General features: G+C 46.6%; 2 long non-coding RNA genes across 4 annotated transcripts in view; one reads left to right on the top strand and one right to left on the bottom strand.

Moving 5' to 3' along the window:
- LOC136014440 (uncharacterized) overlaps positions 1-9,683 on the bottom strand; it is a 46,699-nt gene extending 37,016 nt beyond the window's left edge. For all 3 annotated transcript variants that reach the window (XR_010612704.1, XR_010612705.1, XR_010612706.1), the window contains exon 1: positions 9,453-9,683. This is a non-coding gene — a long non-coding RNA (uncharacterized LOC136014440). The remainder of the gene's footprint in view (positions 1-9,452) is intronic.
- Positions 3,011-11,592, top strand: LOC136014441 (uncharacterized). Its single transcript, XR_010612707.1, has 3 exons — positions 3,011-3,061; positions 10,413-10,931; positions 11,470-11,592. It is a non-coding gene; the product is annotated as an uncharacterized LOC136014441 (long non-coding RNA).
- Positions 11,593-17,477: the final 5,885 nt, after the last annotated feature.

Below are 17,477 nucleotides of genomic sequence, written 5' to 3' on the forward strand. Positions count from 1 at the left end.
TGGACCAGTTTGCCTCTGCCATGAGGTTTGGTGGTTTCAGCACAGTTCAGCAGCCAGAGCTTTCTGATCCCAGCTGTGCTACTAACCGCTTGTGTGGCCCTGGGTAAAGCAATGAACCTCTTCTGTGTTCAGCCTCCCCATCTGCAAAATAGACTTTGCTCACCTCCACCCTCTGGGTGTTGAAAAGGCCAACTAATTTATGTTTGTGAGGAGCCTTCAATGCACGGAGTGCTTTACAAGCGTGAAGTGTGTTTAGGATGATTGAGACTGTCTATGGAGCTTCTGCTTGCAGTTGTTACTTTGGGAAAGAGAAAATGGTGACAAACACAAAGCAAACAGCAACCTCTTCTTGGAAAAAAAAAAAAAAGAAAAGGCAGATTGAGGGAAGAACTTCCCCAGGGCAGCAACTAACCTGGAAGTGCCATTCTGGAGCCTTTCAGACCCAAAGATGCCTGACACACAGGCTCTCAGTACAAACAGGGGAGCTTGCACAGGTACACATTACTTCAGTGATTAAAGGCCTGAGGATTAACTGAAGAGGCTCTGGGGCTGCCCCAGGAGGTGTCCAGGCATACATGGAAGGGGCACAGTGTGCACCCCTTGCCTGTGTCAGAGCAGCAGACTTAGATTTCATGGAGGCTGTAATTTTGCCTGCTGCTGCCGCTAGATCCTAGTAACCAAACCGAGCAGGGATTTTTTACACCATCCGAGGCATTCCTGATCCCCCTCCACATCTAGTGAAAACTTACTAGTGTGAGAAAATGCCTTCCTGTAGCATATTGTAAACCACATGCAGAACAGGAGCAGATGGAGGGGGCCTGTCCTCCGACCAATGGAGGGGGTCCACCAAGACGCTCCCTCACAAAGGATGGAAGCATAAAATGATGACACCTTTGCAGGGTGCAGTCTTTAGTTGATGAGGGTGAAGACAGCAGAAACTGCAGAGGCCATGGGTTAGTAACTCTTGGTACTCAGAGGAACGTAAGCAGAGTGAGAGGGAGGGCTGCTTTTCCAAAGCCTTTCCCCCGTACAGATGCTAGCAGTTAAGATTCCTGCAGGAGCCAGGAGCTGCAAAGTTAACACATCTGGAAGTTTCCTGATGCCTGAAGTCAGGCCTTGGCAAACAATGCTCGCTGGGCCGAGCAGGCTCTGCTTGGGTGCTTTTATTGCACTTGGACTGATTTCAAGCTCTGCTCCGTGATTAATTGCACTTTTAAAAATAAAGTTCAAAACACTTCCCAGGAAGTTTGGGGAAGGCAGAGTGCTTTGGTGGCACCAGAAACTCAGTGTTCAGAGCAGTTTTCATTACAGCAGCCCCAGATACAGCTTACATTAACAACAGCTTCATCTGACATAGGATCTTGAAATCCATTTCATCGTGGAAAGGGTGCTGAGCGATGTGGTGTCTCTCCTCCTCCCAGAACTCTCCAACATCTGCCAGACACAGCAGGGTGGCAGTAGGTGTTGGCCAGGCTCTCTCTCCCCATCTTGTTTGTGCAGTTAAGTTTGGGACCAGGCCTGTATTTGAGCTTGAGACTGCCCTGATCCAAGTGTAGGACCTTGCACTTGCCATGGTTGAACTTCATGAGGTTGGCATTGGCCACCTCTCAAGCATGTCAAGGTCCCTCTGGATGGCATCCCTTCCCTCCAGTGTAGCAATCGACCCACACAGCTCAGTGCCATCAGCACACTTGCTGGGGGCGCACTCAATCCCACTGTCCATGTCACTGACAAAGATGTTGAACAGTGCCGGTCCCAACACCTGAGGGACACCATTCATCACTGGTCTCCATTTGCCATTCACTGACTGCATTGCTCTTTGAATCTCCATTGCTTCCACTGACTGCAGCTCTTTGAATGCAACCATCCACCCAATTCCTTACCCACTGGGTGGTCCTTCCATCAAATCCATGCCTCTCCTGGTTAAAGACAAGGATGTTGTGTGGGACAGTATCAAATGCTTTGCACAAGTCTAGGTAGTTGACATCAGCTACTCTTCCCTTACCAGCTGACACTTTAACCCCATTGTAGAAGGCCACCAAATTTGTCAGGCATGATTTCCTCTTAGTGAAGCCACGTTGGCTGTGACCAATCACCTCGTATTTTCCATGTGCCTCAGCACAGTTTCTAGGAGGATCTGCTCCATGATCTTGCCAGGCACCAAGGTGAGATGACCAGCCTGTAGTTCCCCAGGTTGATGGTGGAGAGGCCAGAGGCAAGAGTGAGAAAAAGAAGACAGCGGGTACTTTTCATCTTCATACTAGGATGGAAGAAGGCTCGATCTCTTGGCTATAAAAACAAGCATGTATTTGTGGTAGAGAAAGGGCCAGCTTCTCCAGGTGCCGTTGCTATTGGTGGAGGTCTACAAATTATGCTGCCTGAGTGGAACTGGTGTGAATTGAACAGAGACCTGGAAACCAGAGTCATGGTAACTCATTAACACATAACGGCAAGGGGCTGTGAAGGGCCACTGCACATCTGCTACAACCCCTCCGGGGCATCTGCATGAGATGATCTGCACTTAGTGTCAACTAAAACTCACACATCCACAGAAAAGACCCCTGCGGACAGTCACTCGCTTGCACGAGGAATGGAGGAATGCTCAAGGCCTTTTAGCACTCTGTTAGCACCCAAAGTTGCTCCAGGAGCTGGAGAGCTACCTGTCAGATCTGCGCAAGCGTCTGCTTTACTGCAAACACAGAAGCTGTATTTTTGTACAAAGGTGAGCAGGATAAACAACAGAAGATGTGCTGAACCACTGGAAAATTTCACAGGCAGGCAGGCAGCAAGAAGGGGAGCAGCGGGCTGCAGGCACCCTGTGCTTGCCTTGGCATTCTCTGCGAGCACAACAGCAGCACACATGCAGGCTTCCAGGTTGTGCTGCGCCAACACAACACAAAGCCTGCGGGGCCCTGCCACCACAAGACATTGCTGCACACCACACGCTGAAGTGAGAAGGAGGTTGCAGATGCATGAGAACCAGACAGCAGACTGGTCATCCTGTGGGCCTGTGGAGGGCTCTTGGTATCCCTGGGCTTCTGGCATTTACCTCCTTTACCTGGTATGTCTGAAAAAACACCCAGATTGGTAGTCATCAAGTCAGGAGCACTGTGGGTTTATTTTGCAACACATGCTGAGATCTGCTCCCTTTCTCCTCTCCTCCCTTAGCTTCCTCTACTAGACTGATTTTGCATCTTGTGTCATGTTAGGACCTGATTCAGAAAATACTTTAACCTACTCGCTTAATTTTAATACACTGCAAGTCATTGTGTTGCAATCACAGCTCACTGCGGGTAAAGCTCATCACATGTGTTGGCACTGGCAGAAGAGCTCCATGCTCACAAACCCTGGGGCAGGGGCTCTGCCTTCCCTGCAGCAGCTGGCCAAGAGCAGTCTCTTGCAGTGCTTTTTTGGCTACACCACCACCCAGTGAGCAGTTTGGCTGGGGGATTCTGGGCTACTGCATTATTTCAGGTTTGCTTGCACCTCCGGTGTCTTTTGTAATCTCAGTTTTGCTCTTTGCTGCATCTGCAAGCTCTTTGCTCCATTTTTACAGGGCACCAAGCACCCCAGGGCTGGGTGTGGGGTCAATGTCCCGGCGGGTACCTGCATGTTGGTGCAGCTGACTGAAATACCATTGGGAGAGCATGCCTTGTCCCAGCAACTGAATTGCACAGCATGTATGGTAGGCTGTGTGGTAGCTGCTTGCAAATTATAGCTTCTCATTACAGAGCACTTTATTTTTAGCTATTTAACCATCATGCACAGATGCCTTATCAAGGCGAGGTCTGGAGTGTATGGGCCCTTGTATGGACAGTGCTCCTTCAGAAATGCCCTCCAGCTGCAAAGTGCCCAGAGGAAGGGACTCATAGAGGAACTTACGCAACTCAGCACCACCAAAGGATCTGGCCCCCATTATCCTTCTCTGAAAATCCCTAAGCTGGATTTTCATGTGTTTATCCAGCGGCAGGGCCACACTGCTGAAGAATGCTTGACAGCGGATACCTGCTGTGTGTAGTTACAGTTCCACGCACAGCTGAACCTATGAATGCTACCACAATGCTGGTAATCATGGCAAAAATAACACCAGGGACTGCTCTGGAACCAGGGTGCTCAGCTGTTAGCTTACTTCTCTCTCTAGTTCACCCCTGAGTACTCTTTCCTTTACCTGCAGCCCTGAAGGCATGAGTCTCTAAGGACTGAGGCTATGTTGTATGCTGCTTTGCATATATATCAAATAATAAATTAACAAGGAAGGGATTTTCCTGAAACAGATCAAGCTTCTTACTAGAGGCATCTGGTAAGATATCAGCAATCACTGTACACATCTAAAACTGCAGGTGGAGCAAGCCCGCACATGGAAATACCGCTCTTTGTAAGTAAGAAATTACCACGCTGTTTTGTTTTTCTGTTTCACTTTCCTCTCAGGAATTTCTTTCTGCTTCCATGCTTTATCTTCCGACCAAATTTCATAGTGCATGGAGTAGAGGAATGTGCGTGGGAAACACTTGGCACAGCGTGCCCTCTAGCCGCCCAGGCGTGAAGCCCTTCCCACTGCTCACCAAAGTCGCTGTCACACATTTCACCTGTGAGTCACTAATATCCCTGGCTGTTCATGCTGTGGCTTGTAAGCAATTAGTGATTGTTCACACAGCTTTTATTTTTTTCCCCTGCTCCTTCTGATTCAGCTGATTTAGATGGCAAATGGCTTCCTTGCTCACTCACCCTGCTGTTAGTCACAGTCCTGCAGTTAATTCACCGTCCTTCCAGGGGTGGAGAAAGGACAAGCAGATGGAGTCAAGTGTTTAGTAATCAGGGATGGGAAAGCTGCTCTGAGGGGAGTCAATCACTCTGTGATTTCATAGCACCTTAGAAGGGAGCTCAAGCCCTGCTGGCACCATCTGCCTGAGCACTTCACACAGGAGGTGCTAAAAAGGGATGCTGCAGATTTAGGTATAAGCATGAGTTGTAAATGAGCACCAACACACCAGGGAAACAGGCTCTGCTAGCTGTCTTGGAAGGTGGGGAGCTACTGAACAGGTGTCCATGCATGTCTTTGAGAAACAAATTTCTGCTTCTTAGTTTGGAGCAAGCTACTACCTCTTGCCATATTGTGGCCTTTAGATGCATGGGGCTGGCACGGCTGTGGGCATCCATGGCATAGGAAGAGACCAATCCTAGTCTATTTGCTGACAGCTGGGTCTTGCGAGGCCAGTCCCTGGGCATGGCAGGAGTACACATAGGGCAAGATGGCAACCCCTTCTCCAGCAGGAACAAAATTGCCCAGGGAAGAGTCCAAGAATGGAGTAAACAGGCAGCATTGTTCATTGCAAATGGTTTACATCTCTGGGACTCATCATACCACGGGGAGTTTCTCTGTATTTAAACAAGTTTAGGGCACTTGGGAACCCTGCTTTAGCAGAGTGAGCTGCCTGCAGGCATACACAATGCTGGGAAGGCCCCACGTTGACCAACGCTGACTCTTAAAAGCCCCCTTGAGGTTTGCCTTGTCTCCAGTTCTCAGGAAGGTCTGCTGACTTCTTACCGACAGCAGTGAGAGTCCTTCCACCGCAGCACACAGGAACAAGACATCCTAACTACACGCTTGCATATCTTTCTTAGTGTTTAACTGGGATTGCAGCCAGATGGATACTGAAAACTGGTTTCCAAGACCAGAATGTGGGTCAGCGATAATCTAACCTGACCTCCTGTGTAATCCAGGTCAGCCAGTTTAACATGGTAATTCCTGCAAGGGAAGCATTAGTCTTCCTGGCTGTGCCGCGAACTCTGCTCAGCCCAGTAATTTGTGGTTGAATTAGGTATATTCAGTCTTAGGTCCGAAGCAATGATGACTTTTCTTCTCCCATGTTGGATAAAGGTCTGGTTTGTTGCAATATATTTTTCTCCCCAGCTACATTCAAGAAATGTTCAACAGTTAGATTAGAAGAACTACTAGATGTGTTGGGGAAGGGGTGCATCATTCCATCCCAACACACCCAGTCAGTTGCCAACACCTATAATAAATGCTCGGAACAATGTACATACATTCCAGCTGCTCCAGCCAACGAGTCGGCTTCAATTGGAGCTCGGCTCAGATGCCTCTATACAAACGCCCGTAGCATGGGGAACAAACAAGAGGAATTAGAGATGTGTGCACATCTATGGGGGTATGATATAATAGGCATCACAGAAACATGGTGGGATGGCTCCTATGACTGGAGTGTTGGAATGGAAGGTTACAGGCTCTATAGAAAAGACAGGCCCGGCACGCGGGGAGGGGGAGTTGCCCTTTATGTTAGGGATAGGCTGGAGAGTATGGAACTCTGTCTGGGGACAGGTGAGCAGTTTACAGAGAGTTTGTGGGTCAGGGTTAAAGGGAAAACAGCCGTGGGAGACATTACTGTGGGGATCTGTTACAGGCCGCCTGATCAAGGAGAACCTGTGGATGAAGCACTCTACAGACAGATAGGAAAAGCCTCACGCTCGCAGGCCCTTGTTCTCATGGGAGATTTCAACCACCCTGACATCTGTTGGAACGATGGCACTGCACGGCACAAGCAATCCAGGAGGTTCCTCGATTGTGTGGAAGACAACTTCCTTCTGCAAGTAATAGAGGAGCCGACAAGGAGAGGTGCCATGCTTGACCTTGTGCTCACCAACAGGGAAGGGCTTGTTGAGAATGTGATGCTCCAGGGCAGCCTTGGATGCAGCGATCACGAGATGGTCGAATTTGAGATCCCCAGGACAGTGAGAAGAGCGTGTAGCAAGCTCACTGCCCTGGACTTCAAAAGAGCAGACTTTGGCCTCTTCAGGAGCCTGCTTAGTAAGGTTCCATGGGATATAGCCCTGGAGGGCAGGGGGGCCCAAGGCTGCTGGTTGATATTCAAGGATCACCTGCTACAAGCTCAGGAGTGCTGCATCCCAACTAGAAGGAAGTGCAGCAGGAGGGCCAGGAGACCTCCTTGGATGGATAAGGAGCTGCTGAAGAAAATTCAAAGGAAGAAAGAGGCTTATAAAAAATGGAAGCAAGGACAGGCGGCCTGGGTAGAGTACAGGGATGTTGTCCGGGAAGCTAGGGACCAGGTCAGGAAGGCTAAGGCCCATTAAGAATTAAACCTAGCCAGGGATGTTAAGGATAATAGGAAGGGATTCTACAGGTACGTAGCAAACAAAAAACAGACTAGGGACAACATAGGCCCCCTGAGGAAGCTTTCTGGAGAGCTGGCTACACAGGATTTGGAGAAGGCTGAGGTTCTGAATGACTTCTTTGCCTCAGTCTTCACTGGCAAAGGCCTCTGACCCCCCAACTCTTAGAAGGTAGGTACAGGGACTGTGAGAATGAAGACCTTGGGCCCACTGTAGGAGAGGATCTGGTTCGAGACCATCTTAAAAATCTGAACGCACACAAGTCCATGGGACCTGATGGAATCCATCCGCGGGTCCTGAGGGAGGTGGCGAATGAAGTTGCTAAGCCACTGGCCATCATATTTGAAAAATCATGGCAGTCAGGTGAAGTTCCCGACGACTGGAAAAAGGGAAATATAACCCCCATTTTCAAGAAGGGGAAAATGGAAGACCCAGGGAATTACAGACCAGTCAGTCTCACCTCTGTGCCTGGTAAAATCTTGGAGCACATTCTCCAAGTATTGTGCAGTTCTGGTGTCCTCAACATAAAAAGGACATGGAACTGCTGGAACAAGTCCAGAGGAGGGCCACAAGGATGATCAGGGGACTGGAGCACCTCCCGTATGAAGACAGGCTGAGGAAGTTGGGGCTTTTCAGCCTGGAGAAGAGAAGGCTGCGTGGAGACCTCATAGCAGCCTTCCAGTACCTGAAGGGGGCCTATAGGGATGCTGGGGAGGGACTCTTCATTAGGGACTGTAGTGACAGGACAAGGGGTAATGGGTTAAAACTTAAGCAGGGGAAGTTTAGATTGGATATAAGGAGGAACTTCTTTCCTGTTAGGGTGGTGAGGCACTGGAATTGGCTGCCCAGGGAGGTTGTGAGTGCTCCATCCCTGGCGGTGTTCACAAGGCCAGGTTGGATGAAGCCTTGTGTGGGATGGTTTAGTGTGAGGTGTCCCTGCCCATTGTGGGGGGTTGGAACTAGATGATCTTGAGGTCCTTTCCAACCCTAACTATTCTATGATTCTAAGATAGAGGTATAATTTGGATGTGTACAAATATATTATGCCACTAAAAGTTTAACCCTGAAAATTCCTGAGTAAAAAAGACAACAATTACCATTGTGGTGATTTCTTGCAGATGACTGCGAGTTATATGTGCACATAGTTGTGATTCAGAGACTATAGGAGTTTGGGTGCAAATAATACAAAAGTAAACTTAGAACTTCCTCCTCCACTTCACCCCTCTGACCTTGCTTTTCTTCTGCCTCCTCTGATATTCTGGTTACCTGAAGACTTGTGAAGGGTGCTGGCTAAGGGACTGAGTGCACCTCAGTGAGTTTACTGATGACACCAAGCTGTGTGGTGTGGTTAACATGCTGGAAGGAAGGGATGAAGGGAATACCATCCAGAAGGACCTGGACAGGCTGAGAGGTGGGACAGCGCAACCATCATGAAGGCCAACAAGGTCAAGTGCAAGGTCCTGCACCTGGCTTGGGGCAATCTCAAGCAGAAATACAGGCTGGGCAGAGACTGAATTGAGAGCAGCCCTGAAGAGAAGGACTTGGGGGTGTTGATCGATGAGCTGGGTTTGTTCAGCCTGGAGAAGGCTCCAGGGAGACTTTAGAGCAGCTTCCAGTACCTGAAGGGGGCCTATAAGAAAGCTGGAGAGGCACTTTTTACAAGGATATATAGGGATAAGACAAGGAGGAATGGCTTTAAGCTGAAAGAAGGGAGATTTAGATCAGATATTAGGAAGAAATTCTTTATTGTGAGGGTGATGAGACCAGGTCTAGTGGAAGACGTCCCTGCCCAAGGCACGGGGGTTGGAATTAGATGATCTTTAAGGTCCCTTGCATGATTCTATGACTCATGGAGTATCCACTTGTGAAAACTGAGTCATGTTCTCCCACAAGAAGTTTTTTATTAGAGTGTCTCATCTCTTGCACAGTATGAGAAAGAAAGAAAGGCTGTAGAAGGGAGATCAAAGATCTTAATATGACTGCACCACTTGCTAAATGACCAGAGGGCCAGAGTCTTTCCAGCAGAAAGATACTCCAGAGACTGCTCCCTGCCTGCCTGCCTTTCAGGAGAAATGAGTTCATATGGAAATACATCACCTTGAATGCACCACAACCATATGTGCAAGTTTTGTATATATCTACACTCATACTCACTTGAATATTGTATGCAAACAGATCCCTGCGAATACCTGTGCTGCTTCAGTTTGAACAAAGAGCTGTTAGTGCCTCATAGCTTCCAGTAGAGGTGATCTGTATGTATACATGCACACACATACACATACATGCATCAGCTTTCACTCTATTACCTGCCAAAGAAAGGGATCCCTCCATTGAGCAGCAGGAAACAGGTATTTCCATCATGTTGGGCTGGATAGACCAGAGAGAGGTACAGACATAAAACAAAGCTACCCTGATTGGGAAGGAGGACAAAACTCTAATTCAGCAAATATACACACAGGGCCCAGTACTGCCCTCAGCACAGCTGTGCTCTCCCTTTGTGTCATTGGCAGAATTTAGTCCATGAAGTGAGCTGGTGTATTTTCATCTGGTCTTTTCTAGTTCTTCTCCTTCCCATAAACATGGCTGCACTCTACCTAGTAGGTCACCACTGCTCAATCTGTGGCCTTTGGCATCTGTATAAGCATCTGAGAAAACAAGCCTATTACCAGTTAGCTGAAATTGCTAAAGCAGAATTTTTCCCTCCACCGAGGCCAATGAACTGAGAAAGGCTGAAATCTTCCAGAGTGGTTTTAAATTTACAGGTCACATTGCTGGGGAAACAGCCTGCAACAAAAGCCAGGGGAGGAATGAACGGCAGGTGCCTTCTCCTTTCATATTCATCCTCTTGCTCCTAATTTCTCATCTCATTTCCTTTCCCATGGGCAAATGGGGTGAGTAGGTCTCAGGTCATCTGAGAGCAAGGAAATCCTGTTGCTATATATATCACTTGTGGTATATTTTGGTCACATAGGTTTTGCGACATTGAAGGAAGGAAACAACTGAAACATCCTAAATGAAACTAAGCTGTGCTTTCTCCCTGCAGTCACTGCTGGTGGCTCACTGAATAAGAAGCTCTCCTTAAAATGACAAACTCAGCCTAGAGACTAGTGATCAGCTGCAATGGGTGGAAATTGAAGCAAGGCATTTATTTGGTTTGGGGTATTTCTTTTTCTTGACATCTAATGAATTTGCCCCCATGTAGAGTAATCCAAAGCCAAGATTTTTTTCCAGAACTCTGGAATCACTACATTTTCTTTTCTTAACAGGGTCTAATGTTTTGTGATATCAAACCAGTAAGTGTGGAGCCTGTGGAGACCTGCTCACATGCTGAACCTCAAGAAAGGAGGGGGAAACCCAAACCAGTATTGCTGCATCGCTAATGGTGAAGAGGCCCAGATAACAACTGTGGCTGTTGGATATTTAAGCTCTGCATTTAACCCACCTTTTCTGGCTCCCTTTACGGCTCACATTCAAACATCAAGCACTTTCTCTTTCCCAAGGCTTTTCCTTAACTGGATTCTTGTTGTGCCTTTTTTTTCCTTCTCATCTGTGGCTTAAGAACCTGTAAAAAAATAGTTTGGAAGAACCAAAAAGAAGCAGCACTCTAGAGAATTTCAGGCAGGAATTACACAGCTTTCCTAAAAAGCCATTTTGCCTCTTACTCATGGCATAGGGAAGGAAGAGATGGGAGGCTTTTTGTTCTGCACAAGTTGGTGATGAACACAAAATGCAAGTTTAAATCAGGAATTGGAGCCAATTTTTTGCTGAAATCAGCACCCTAGGAGGTGGGTCAATTTTGCTATCCCAGCTTTATGTGTGACTGTATAATAAACATTTATGATAAAGGGAAGGGGTTTGGGAAGGGGCTGACTATTATACTCTGTTTGCCCTGTACTTGTTTTTCCTGGGGCTTTGCTGCTCCCACAGGGTTGCAGAACTGGGACTGGCTGCTTGGCTCCTGCTCCTGTTCTGGTGGCTGAGCCTTCATTTTCCACAATAACCCCACTACTGTGGGTTAGACTGTGGTCTTCACACCAGGCTCTGTAGTGGTTTATCTCACAAACAGCCATGTCACCTGCAGCAACGGACATTGCCCTGTTCAGAAGGGGACAGTGAGCACATCGGTGACTAAATCCCCTTAACATAGCACCTCTCCTCTTCAGCAACCCATGCCTGGTTTTAGACATGCCTCACAGTCTGGAGGAGAAGTAAAAATTAGAAGGTTATTGCCTGGAATGTTTCCTTCAGCAGCCAACCTAGCATAGAAGTTCCTGCCCTACCACCCTCTGTCTCCTGCTTGCTTATCTTTGCTGTCTCTTCTAGGGTGGCAGCCTTGATGCAAGGCTGTGCTTAAACACAGCATCACTGAAAACATCCCCACTGCAAACAGAGATATCCTGTTCTGAATCAGCACAGCTGAACGGGTAGTGAGATGCTGCAGGTGAAAGCAAGCAGGTAGGATGCACATGAAGGGCCAATCTGAAGCCAAACAAGCAGTGCATAGGTGCTCACTGCAGTTGCAGTGGGTCCCTGCAATAACCCTTCAGTCAAGAAATATGTTTCAAATAACATGGTGGGCAACTGGATGTTGGACATGAGGAAATGGGAAGATATTTTACACCTCATTGTTCAGTAAGATTTCTCTGTAAGGATCTCTAAGGGGTTGCTATAAACTGTTCACACTGTGCTTGTTACCAGGCCCCATGGCAATATATCCTACAGAGGTCTTCAATAAAATTAAGGGCTTAGACTTCTTCAAAAGAACTGCTGATGAGTCCTGTGTATAGCCTTGCTCCTCCAAGATTTTCATGGTCCTGTGTCCCAAAGGTTCACAAATGGACACATACACTGATCCTCACAGCCCAAATGCTTCTGAAAAAGAGGGTTCTGCCATCATATAGTTTTGCCAGCTTTCAAAGGGCACTGGGCACCAACTGCTGTCTTTTTTGAAGAAGCATTCATTCATAGGCCTTCAGTAAGAAATGCTGCAGGTGCCCTGATAAAAGATCCGTGAGGTTTTTCTCAAGCCATGCCAATCACTGCAATAACAGCTGTATCTAGGCCTGAAATCCTGGGTTTGGGGATGCAGCTGCACCCCTCTGTATAAAAGCAGTGACTCTGCAGGCATCCTGAAGTCACTGAGTGCTAGAGGGCTTTCTATCTTCTCTCCTTCTCCAGAAGACTGCAGCATCGTGTTGTATTGGAGCTGCAGCCACAGGCATTATCTAGGGTAGAACTGCTGCCAGAGATTTGGAGACATGCTGATTTCCACTGTGCTTTTCTGGACTTCGTTACCTTATAAAAGAAGCAATCAACTTTCTTGCAAGAGAACAGGGCTTTGCATTATTGCAGTATTTTTCACTCCCAAATTACTTTGCAAACATTAAGCAGTGCATCCTCACAACACACCTCCAGGGGGCTGTTGGTATGTTTTAACGTTACAGTTGTATTTAATCAAGCAAACAGGAAACTAGTTTCTCGTCAAATCTCCATTTTCTGGCCCTCAGGTTAGACCCACAGGCACAGTCCCATTCTCTGTCTGGCTTGGGGTTGGTCTCTAGTTAGTCTGGATGGCATCACTACAGAAAAATAGCCTAGAGAATAATCTGGGGGCAGGCTGCGAATGCCAGCACCAGGCTGCAGTGACTACATTTCATGGTTTTACTTTCAAGTGTAAATGTTCAAGCTCTTGGGCCTTTGCAACCTTTTCCTCTCAGCCAGTCCTACACAGTGCATTCACTTTGCAGCTGCAGCTCAACCTCCTTGACTGAATGGCTTGTTTTAAAGGCATCTGTTCCCTGTAGCTTATAACCACACAGGACAACAGAAAACGACCTGGTGATAAAATGTGGTGGTAGTAATCTGTCTCAAAGCATATTTTCAAGCTCCATTAGCTATATAGTCAATAGTGAAGAGCAAGTACAGATGTCAGCGAAGCAGCAGGATGGGGGAACTGACACCTTGGCCCCAGAGGACAGCAAAATGTCCCATGTGCTGCCAAGCTGCTGCTTCACACTCTTTGGAGAATCTAAATAATTTTTAGTCACCACACGGTGTTTTCTCACTTGCCCATCCTGCATCAGTGTATTCATGTGTCCATATGCAGAGCTGGTTTTAATTTTAGTGAATAAAATATAGCCATCTGACCACCATCTGAAGCTCCTAAATAACCTTTCTGACCAAGCGCACTCACTTTTTACATTATGCTGTGCTGTGATTTTCCTGGTGCTTAGAAAACTAAATGAACCACCAGCTTTGAGTCCCATCCCAGTGGTTCATAGCTCCTGGTCAGGATACACAGTAGAAAAACACTCTGGACTCATTTTCATATCGCATTTCTCAGAGGCTCTGTGTAAGTAAAAGGGCTGTGAAAGTCCCCTGACTGTTGATGACTGCTTTCATGAGGGCAAAACCCAGGAAGCTGGAGTGCTTAGTGTCTATGTCTTGTATGTCAATAGCCTTTTAACATGAGATTTTGAAAAAGGCCAATGGCTCACTTCAAAGGAAAATCCCTCCATGGGATGACAGTTCCAGATTATCAGAGACTCTTTAATCTGAACATCATGGTGCATCTGCTGAGAGGTTAAACCCATTAATACTGTCCAGGTTTCTATTTAACATTCAGAGGCCAAACATCACATCTGAAAACATGCCAGTGTGCTGTTGTCCTTGCTCCTGTACCAGCCTACACGATGAACACATGCACCACGTGTGTTTGTACAATGCATAAGACAAATAAAAGCTGGATTTCCCAAACTGCAACCACAGCAGAGTCAATGAACTTACAAAGATCGGTGGAAAACTTCTCCACATCAATGGATTTCTTGCTAATGGAAGATCATTCACATATCTGTATTTCCTACTGCTGTTAAGAGTTATGGCTGTAATCCTACATGAATATTTTTTAGTGTCTTAACTGCTGCTAACCATCAGGCAGGCAAGATGGTGCAAACCTGATGGACAGAACTAGTCTGTGATCTCACTTCATTACACAATAGTTTTAGTAGCCCCAGTGGTGTAATGTTGAATAGAACAAGCTCCAAGGAGTTTTGGGGGTTATAGGCAGTCCTGAGGAGTTATTTTATGTCATGGGAGAGAGAAATGGGAATGAACAGGAGTTCAAAGTCTGGATTACAATAAGGCCAGCAAAACACATTCCTGAAGCCTGCAAGTGTATGAAGACATCATACTTGGCTCATTTCCTTTTCTCTTGCCTGTAGCAGCCACAACTTCAGCTCTGCTTTATTTGTGGTACATCAATGTCTCAATCACACATGACTGTGGGGCCTGATCCTCACCTAGTAGGTAGCTCTCTTGATGCTGGCAGGTCTGTCATAATGCCAGCCAGTGATTAGGATGGCAGCTCTGTACTAGGCAGGGAAACACTATTTCCATGATTTTATATCTTTTGCTTATTGGCTTTTTTCCCACTTTTAAAGGCATTTACATTTCAGACATAAAATATGCTCGGATTCAAACTTATTTTGGATCAGGTCTCTTCCAAAATGTTTGTATTTTAATTTTCTATTCAGTTTTCCTATAAAATATATATGTCTGTCAGGAAGCAGTGTGAAGGGCAGTCTGGGCTTAAATCCGCCAAATTCAATTTGGATTTATATCGGCACCAAACGGCTGCTGGGGATTGGGGCAATGGCACCTGAAGGCTGAGGGAAGAACCAAGGTCCCGGAGGAGATGGGGTGACAAAGAAAGAACAAGAGCAAAACCAGTGCTCTGCAAAAAGGGGTTCCTGCCCTAATAACAGGAAGGTACAGAAGGAAACAGTACTGTTAACCTGCCCTTCCCAGGGATTGCTAAGCAAGACACACAGCAGCTATTTTGCTCTCCAAGCCTTTGCCAGCCCTTGTGTTTCAAAGCCCCTCTGCTGTTTCAGGGCTGACCCCTGGGTCTCTCCCTGCTGCTGAGGATGGGGCTGGCTTGGATGCCCTGACCAGTGTCTGCACTTGCCTCTGCTGCCCCTGCATATCATGTGCTTCCTCCCTGAAAGGTCTGGGTCAAAATGAGCCAACTTCTGCAGTCCTACGGTTTGAACTCTTTAGACCACTGCTACTAAAATCCACTGAAAAGCAACTGCCCAAGCACATGAGCTGACCTGAGAGCACAGCTTCTTACCTTTTTCCTACCAGAACATCTGCTCCAGCATTTCAGTCATTGTCAGTTCAGGATCCAGTAGGCTAATATCGGAGATTACTTTTATCAAGTGCATAATACTTGCATTTTTATGCCATTTGACTGGATTTTTGATGATCTCATATCATAATGATGTAGCTTTACAATGGTAAGCACAGTCTTTAAAAGAAATCTCACTCCCATGCGTGTGCTCAGAGCTTTGCAGAGCTTTCATGTTTACCAAAACATATCCTAATGTCCCTTCTGGACCTCCCTGAGAGCCTCCATGCAGTGTTTCAGTTATCTGTATACTTTTCTCTTTGAATCAGATGACTTCTCCATTCCTAGACAGATTACACAAACCGTTCCTTACCCAGACACCATAAGTCTTTCTGCCCACAGAAATTGCCACACAGATCTTTGCTGAGTCGCTCTTTACATAAATGAAACATGCCCATATTTCTCAAATTCTTGGTCATTTTCCCTGATTCAGCTACATGTCAATGACCTCTGTTATGACATGGATATAAATTCAAAAAACACATCTGCAGCTGAAATCCCATTTAATACCTTTTTTGCTATTAAAAATGTATACTCTAGTGGCTGGAGCAGTGAAATTACCATGATGGTTTTTGTGCCCTGTTAGCAGCTCTGAGCTGATTTAACACAGGCTGGCTCACATAGCCTCTTACTCAACATTTTCCATGGATGGGGTGCAGGCCAGCCACATATGCGGAGCTTGTGGGTTTGTGTCGTGTGCGATGAGATAGGAGAGGATGGAAGGAAATTCATGACACCTAACTGAGGTGCTCTAGTTATAACCCTAATTACCCAGTCTCTTTTTCTAATCACTACCTAACCTAACTCCCTTCCCTCTCTCAGAAAGACGTATTTGTTTTTCCCACATTGTTCCCCACAACTGGTACAAGAACAGCTTGACTGTAAATGTGTGACCTGAGAAAAAGCATAGTATACGGGATCCATCTTCATAGTATGGACCACCTCCATGGGTGCCATAACAGAAGTGAGATTCCCATGCTCAGCCCAATGAAAACCCAGCGGAAACAATGAGATTGGGAGCAGAAGCACATGACAGTCATTCCAGTTTTACCAGTAAAGCATCAGTTATTGAGTTAACGGTGTTCAGTTTTCTCCACAGAACAGTTTCCTCCAGAAGATGATCTCCTTTATGTTCGTAATGACTTTATTTCCAAAATAGCTCTCTCCCTGTGAAAAGGTAGCCTGTCTCATGCTGCTTGTTATGGTCAATAATACACACATCCTTGAGGAGAAATAAAAGCTTTTTCACAACTTCTTTACCCTTACTGGTTCTGAGGACCAAAACCTCATCTCTCCCCATGCTATGATGTAATATACATCTGCAATACAGTACTGTTGTGTTTATAACCAGGAGTATCTGCTTTCCCAAATCTCTGCCTTTTGAAGTTCTGCTGCTGTCCCATGTCCTGACCTGCTCTGCTCCCACGCGCACAGCATCCTCCTTGCCCCATCCTCTCTACGTGGGTAGCTCATGGCCCTGCTACACTCCAGCGTTTATCTTGCAACTTGCATAGTTCATAGAATCATAGAATAGCCCAGGTCAGAAGGGACCTCAAAAGATCACCTAGTCCAACTTTCTGTAGGAAAGGAAATCTAGACAAGGCTATCCTGTCCAACAGCATCCTGTCCAACAGCATCTTGAACACCTCCAGCAATGGAGGCTCTACCACATTCCTGTGGAGGTTGTTCTACTGTAAACAATTCCTTTCTTATATCATGAAGAAATGTCTCCTGGTGCAGCTTGTACACTTTGGCCCTTTTCCATGTAGCTCTTTATAAGAAAGACACTCCATGCTCTTTGTAGCTGCCCTATAAGAATATAGGAATACTGTGATGAGATTCCCCTGAGCCTTCTCTTCTCCAGGAAGAAGGGACCTACCTCTTTCAGTCTTTTTTGCAGAAGTCCTGTGTTCACAGTGTCTGCTGCTAGACGTATCATGTTTATACAGGATCTCCTTGCACAGCCCATGTTTACTGCGCATTACCCTGCCATTCCCCCATGTTTACATTCTGTGGCCCATATTTACATACTGTGACATCCAAGGCCCTGCTGCCTATTCATGGTTTTGCCTTCCAACATCTGTCCCTCAGTGCACCTTTGCCCTTGGGTTCAAAGTTTAAAATGAAATGTAGTCATAAGTGG

Source organism: Lathamus discolor, chromosome 5 (genome assembly GCF_037157495.1).
Source record: "Lathamus discolor isolate bLatDis1 chromosome 5, bLatDis1.hap1, whole genome shotgun sequence".
NCBI classification, from domain to species: Eukaryota; Metazoa; Chordata; class Aves; order Psittaciformes; family Psittacidae; genus Lathamus; species Lathamus discolor.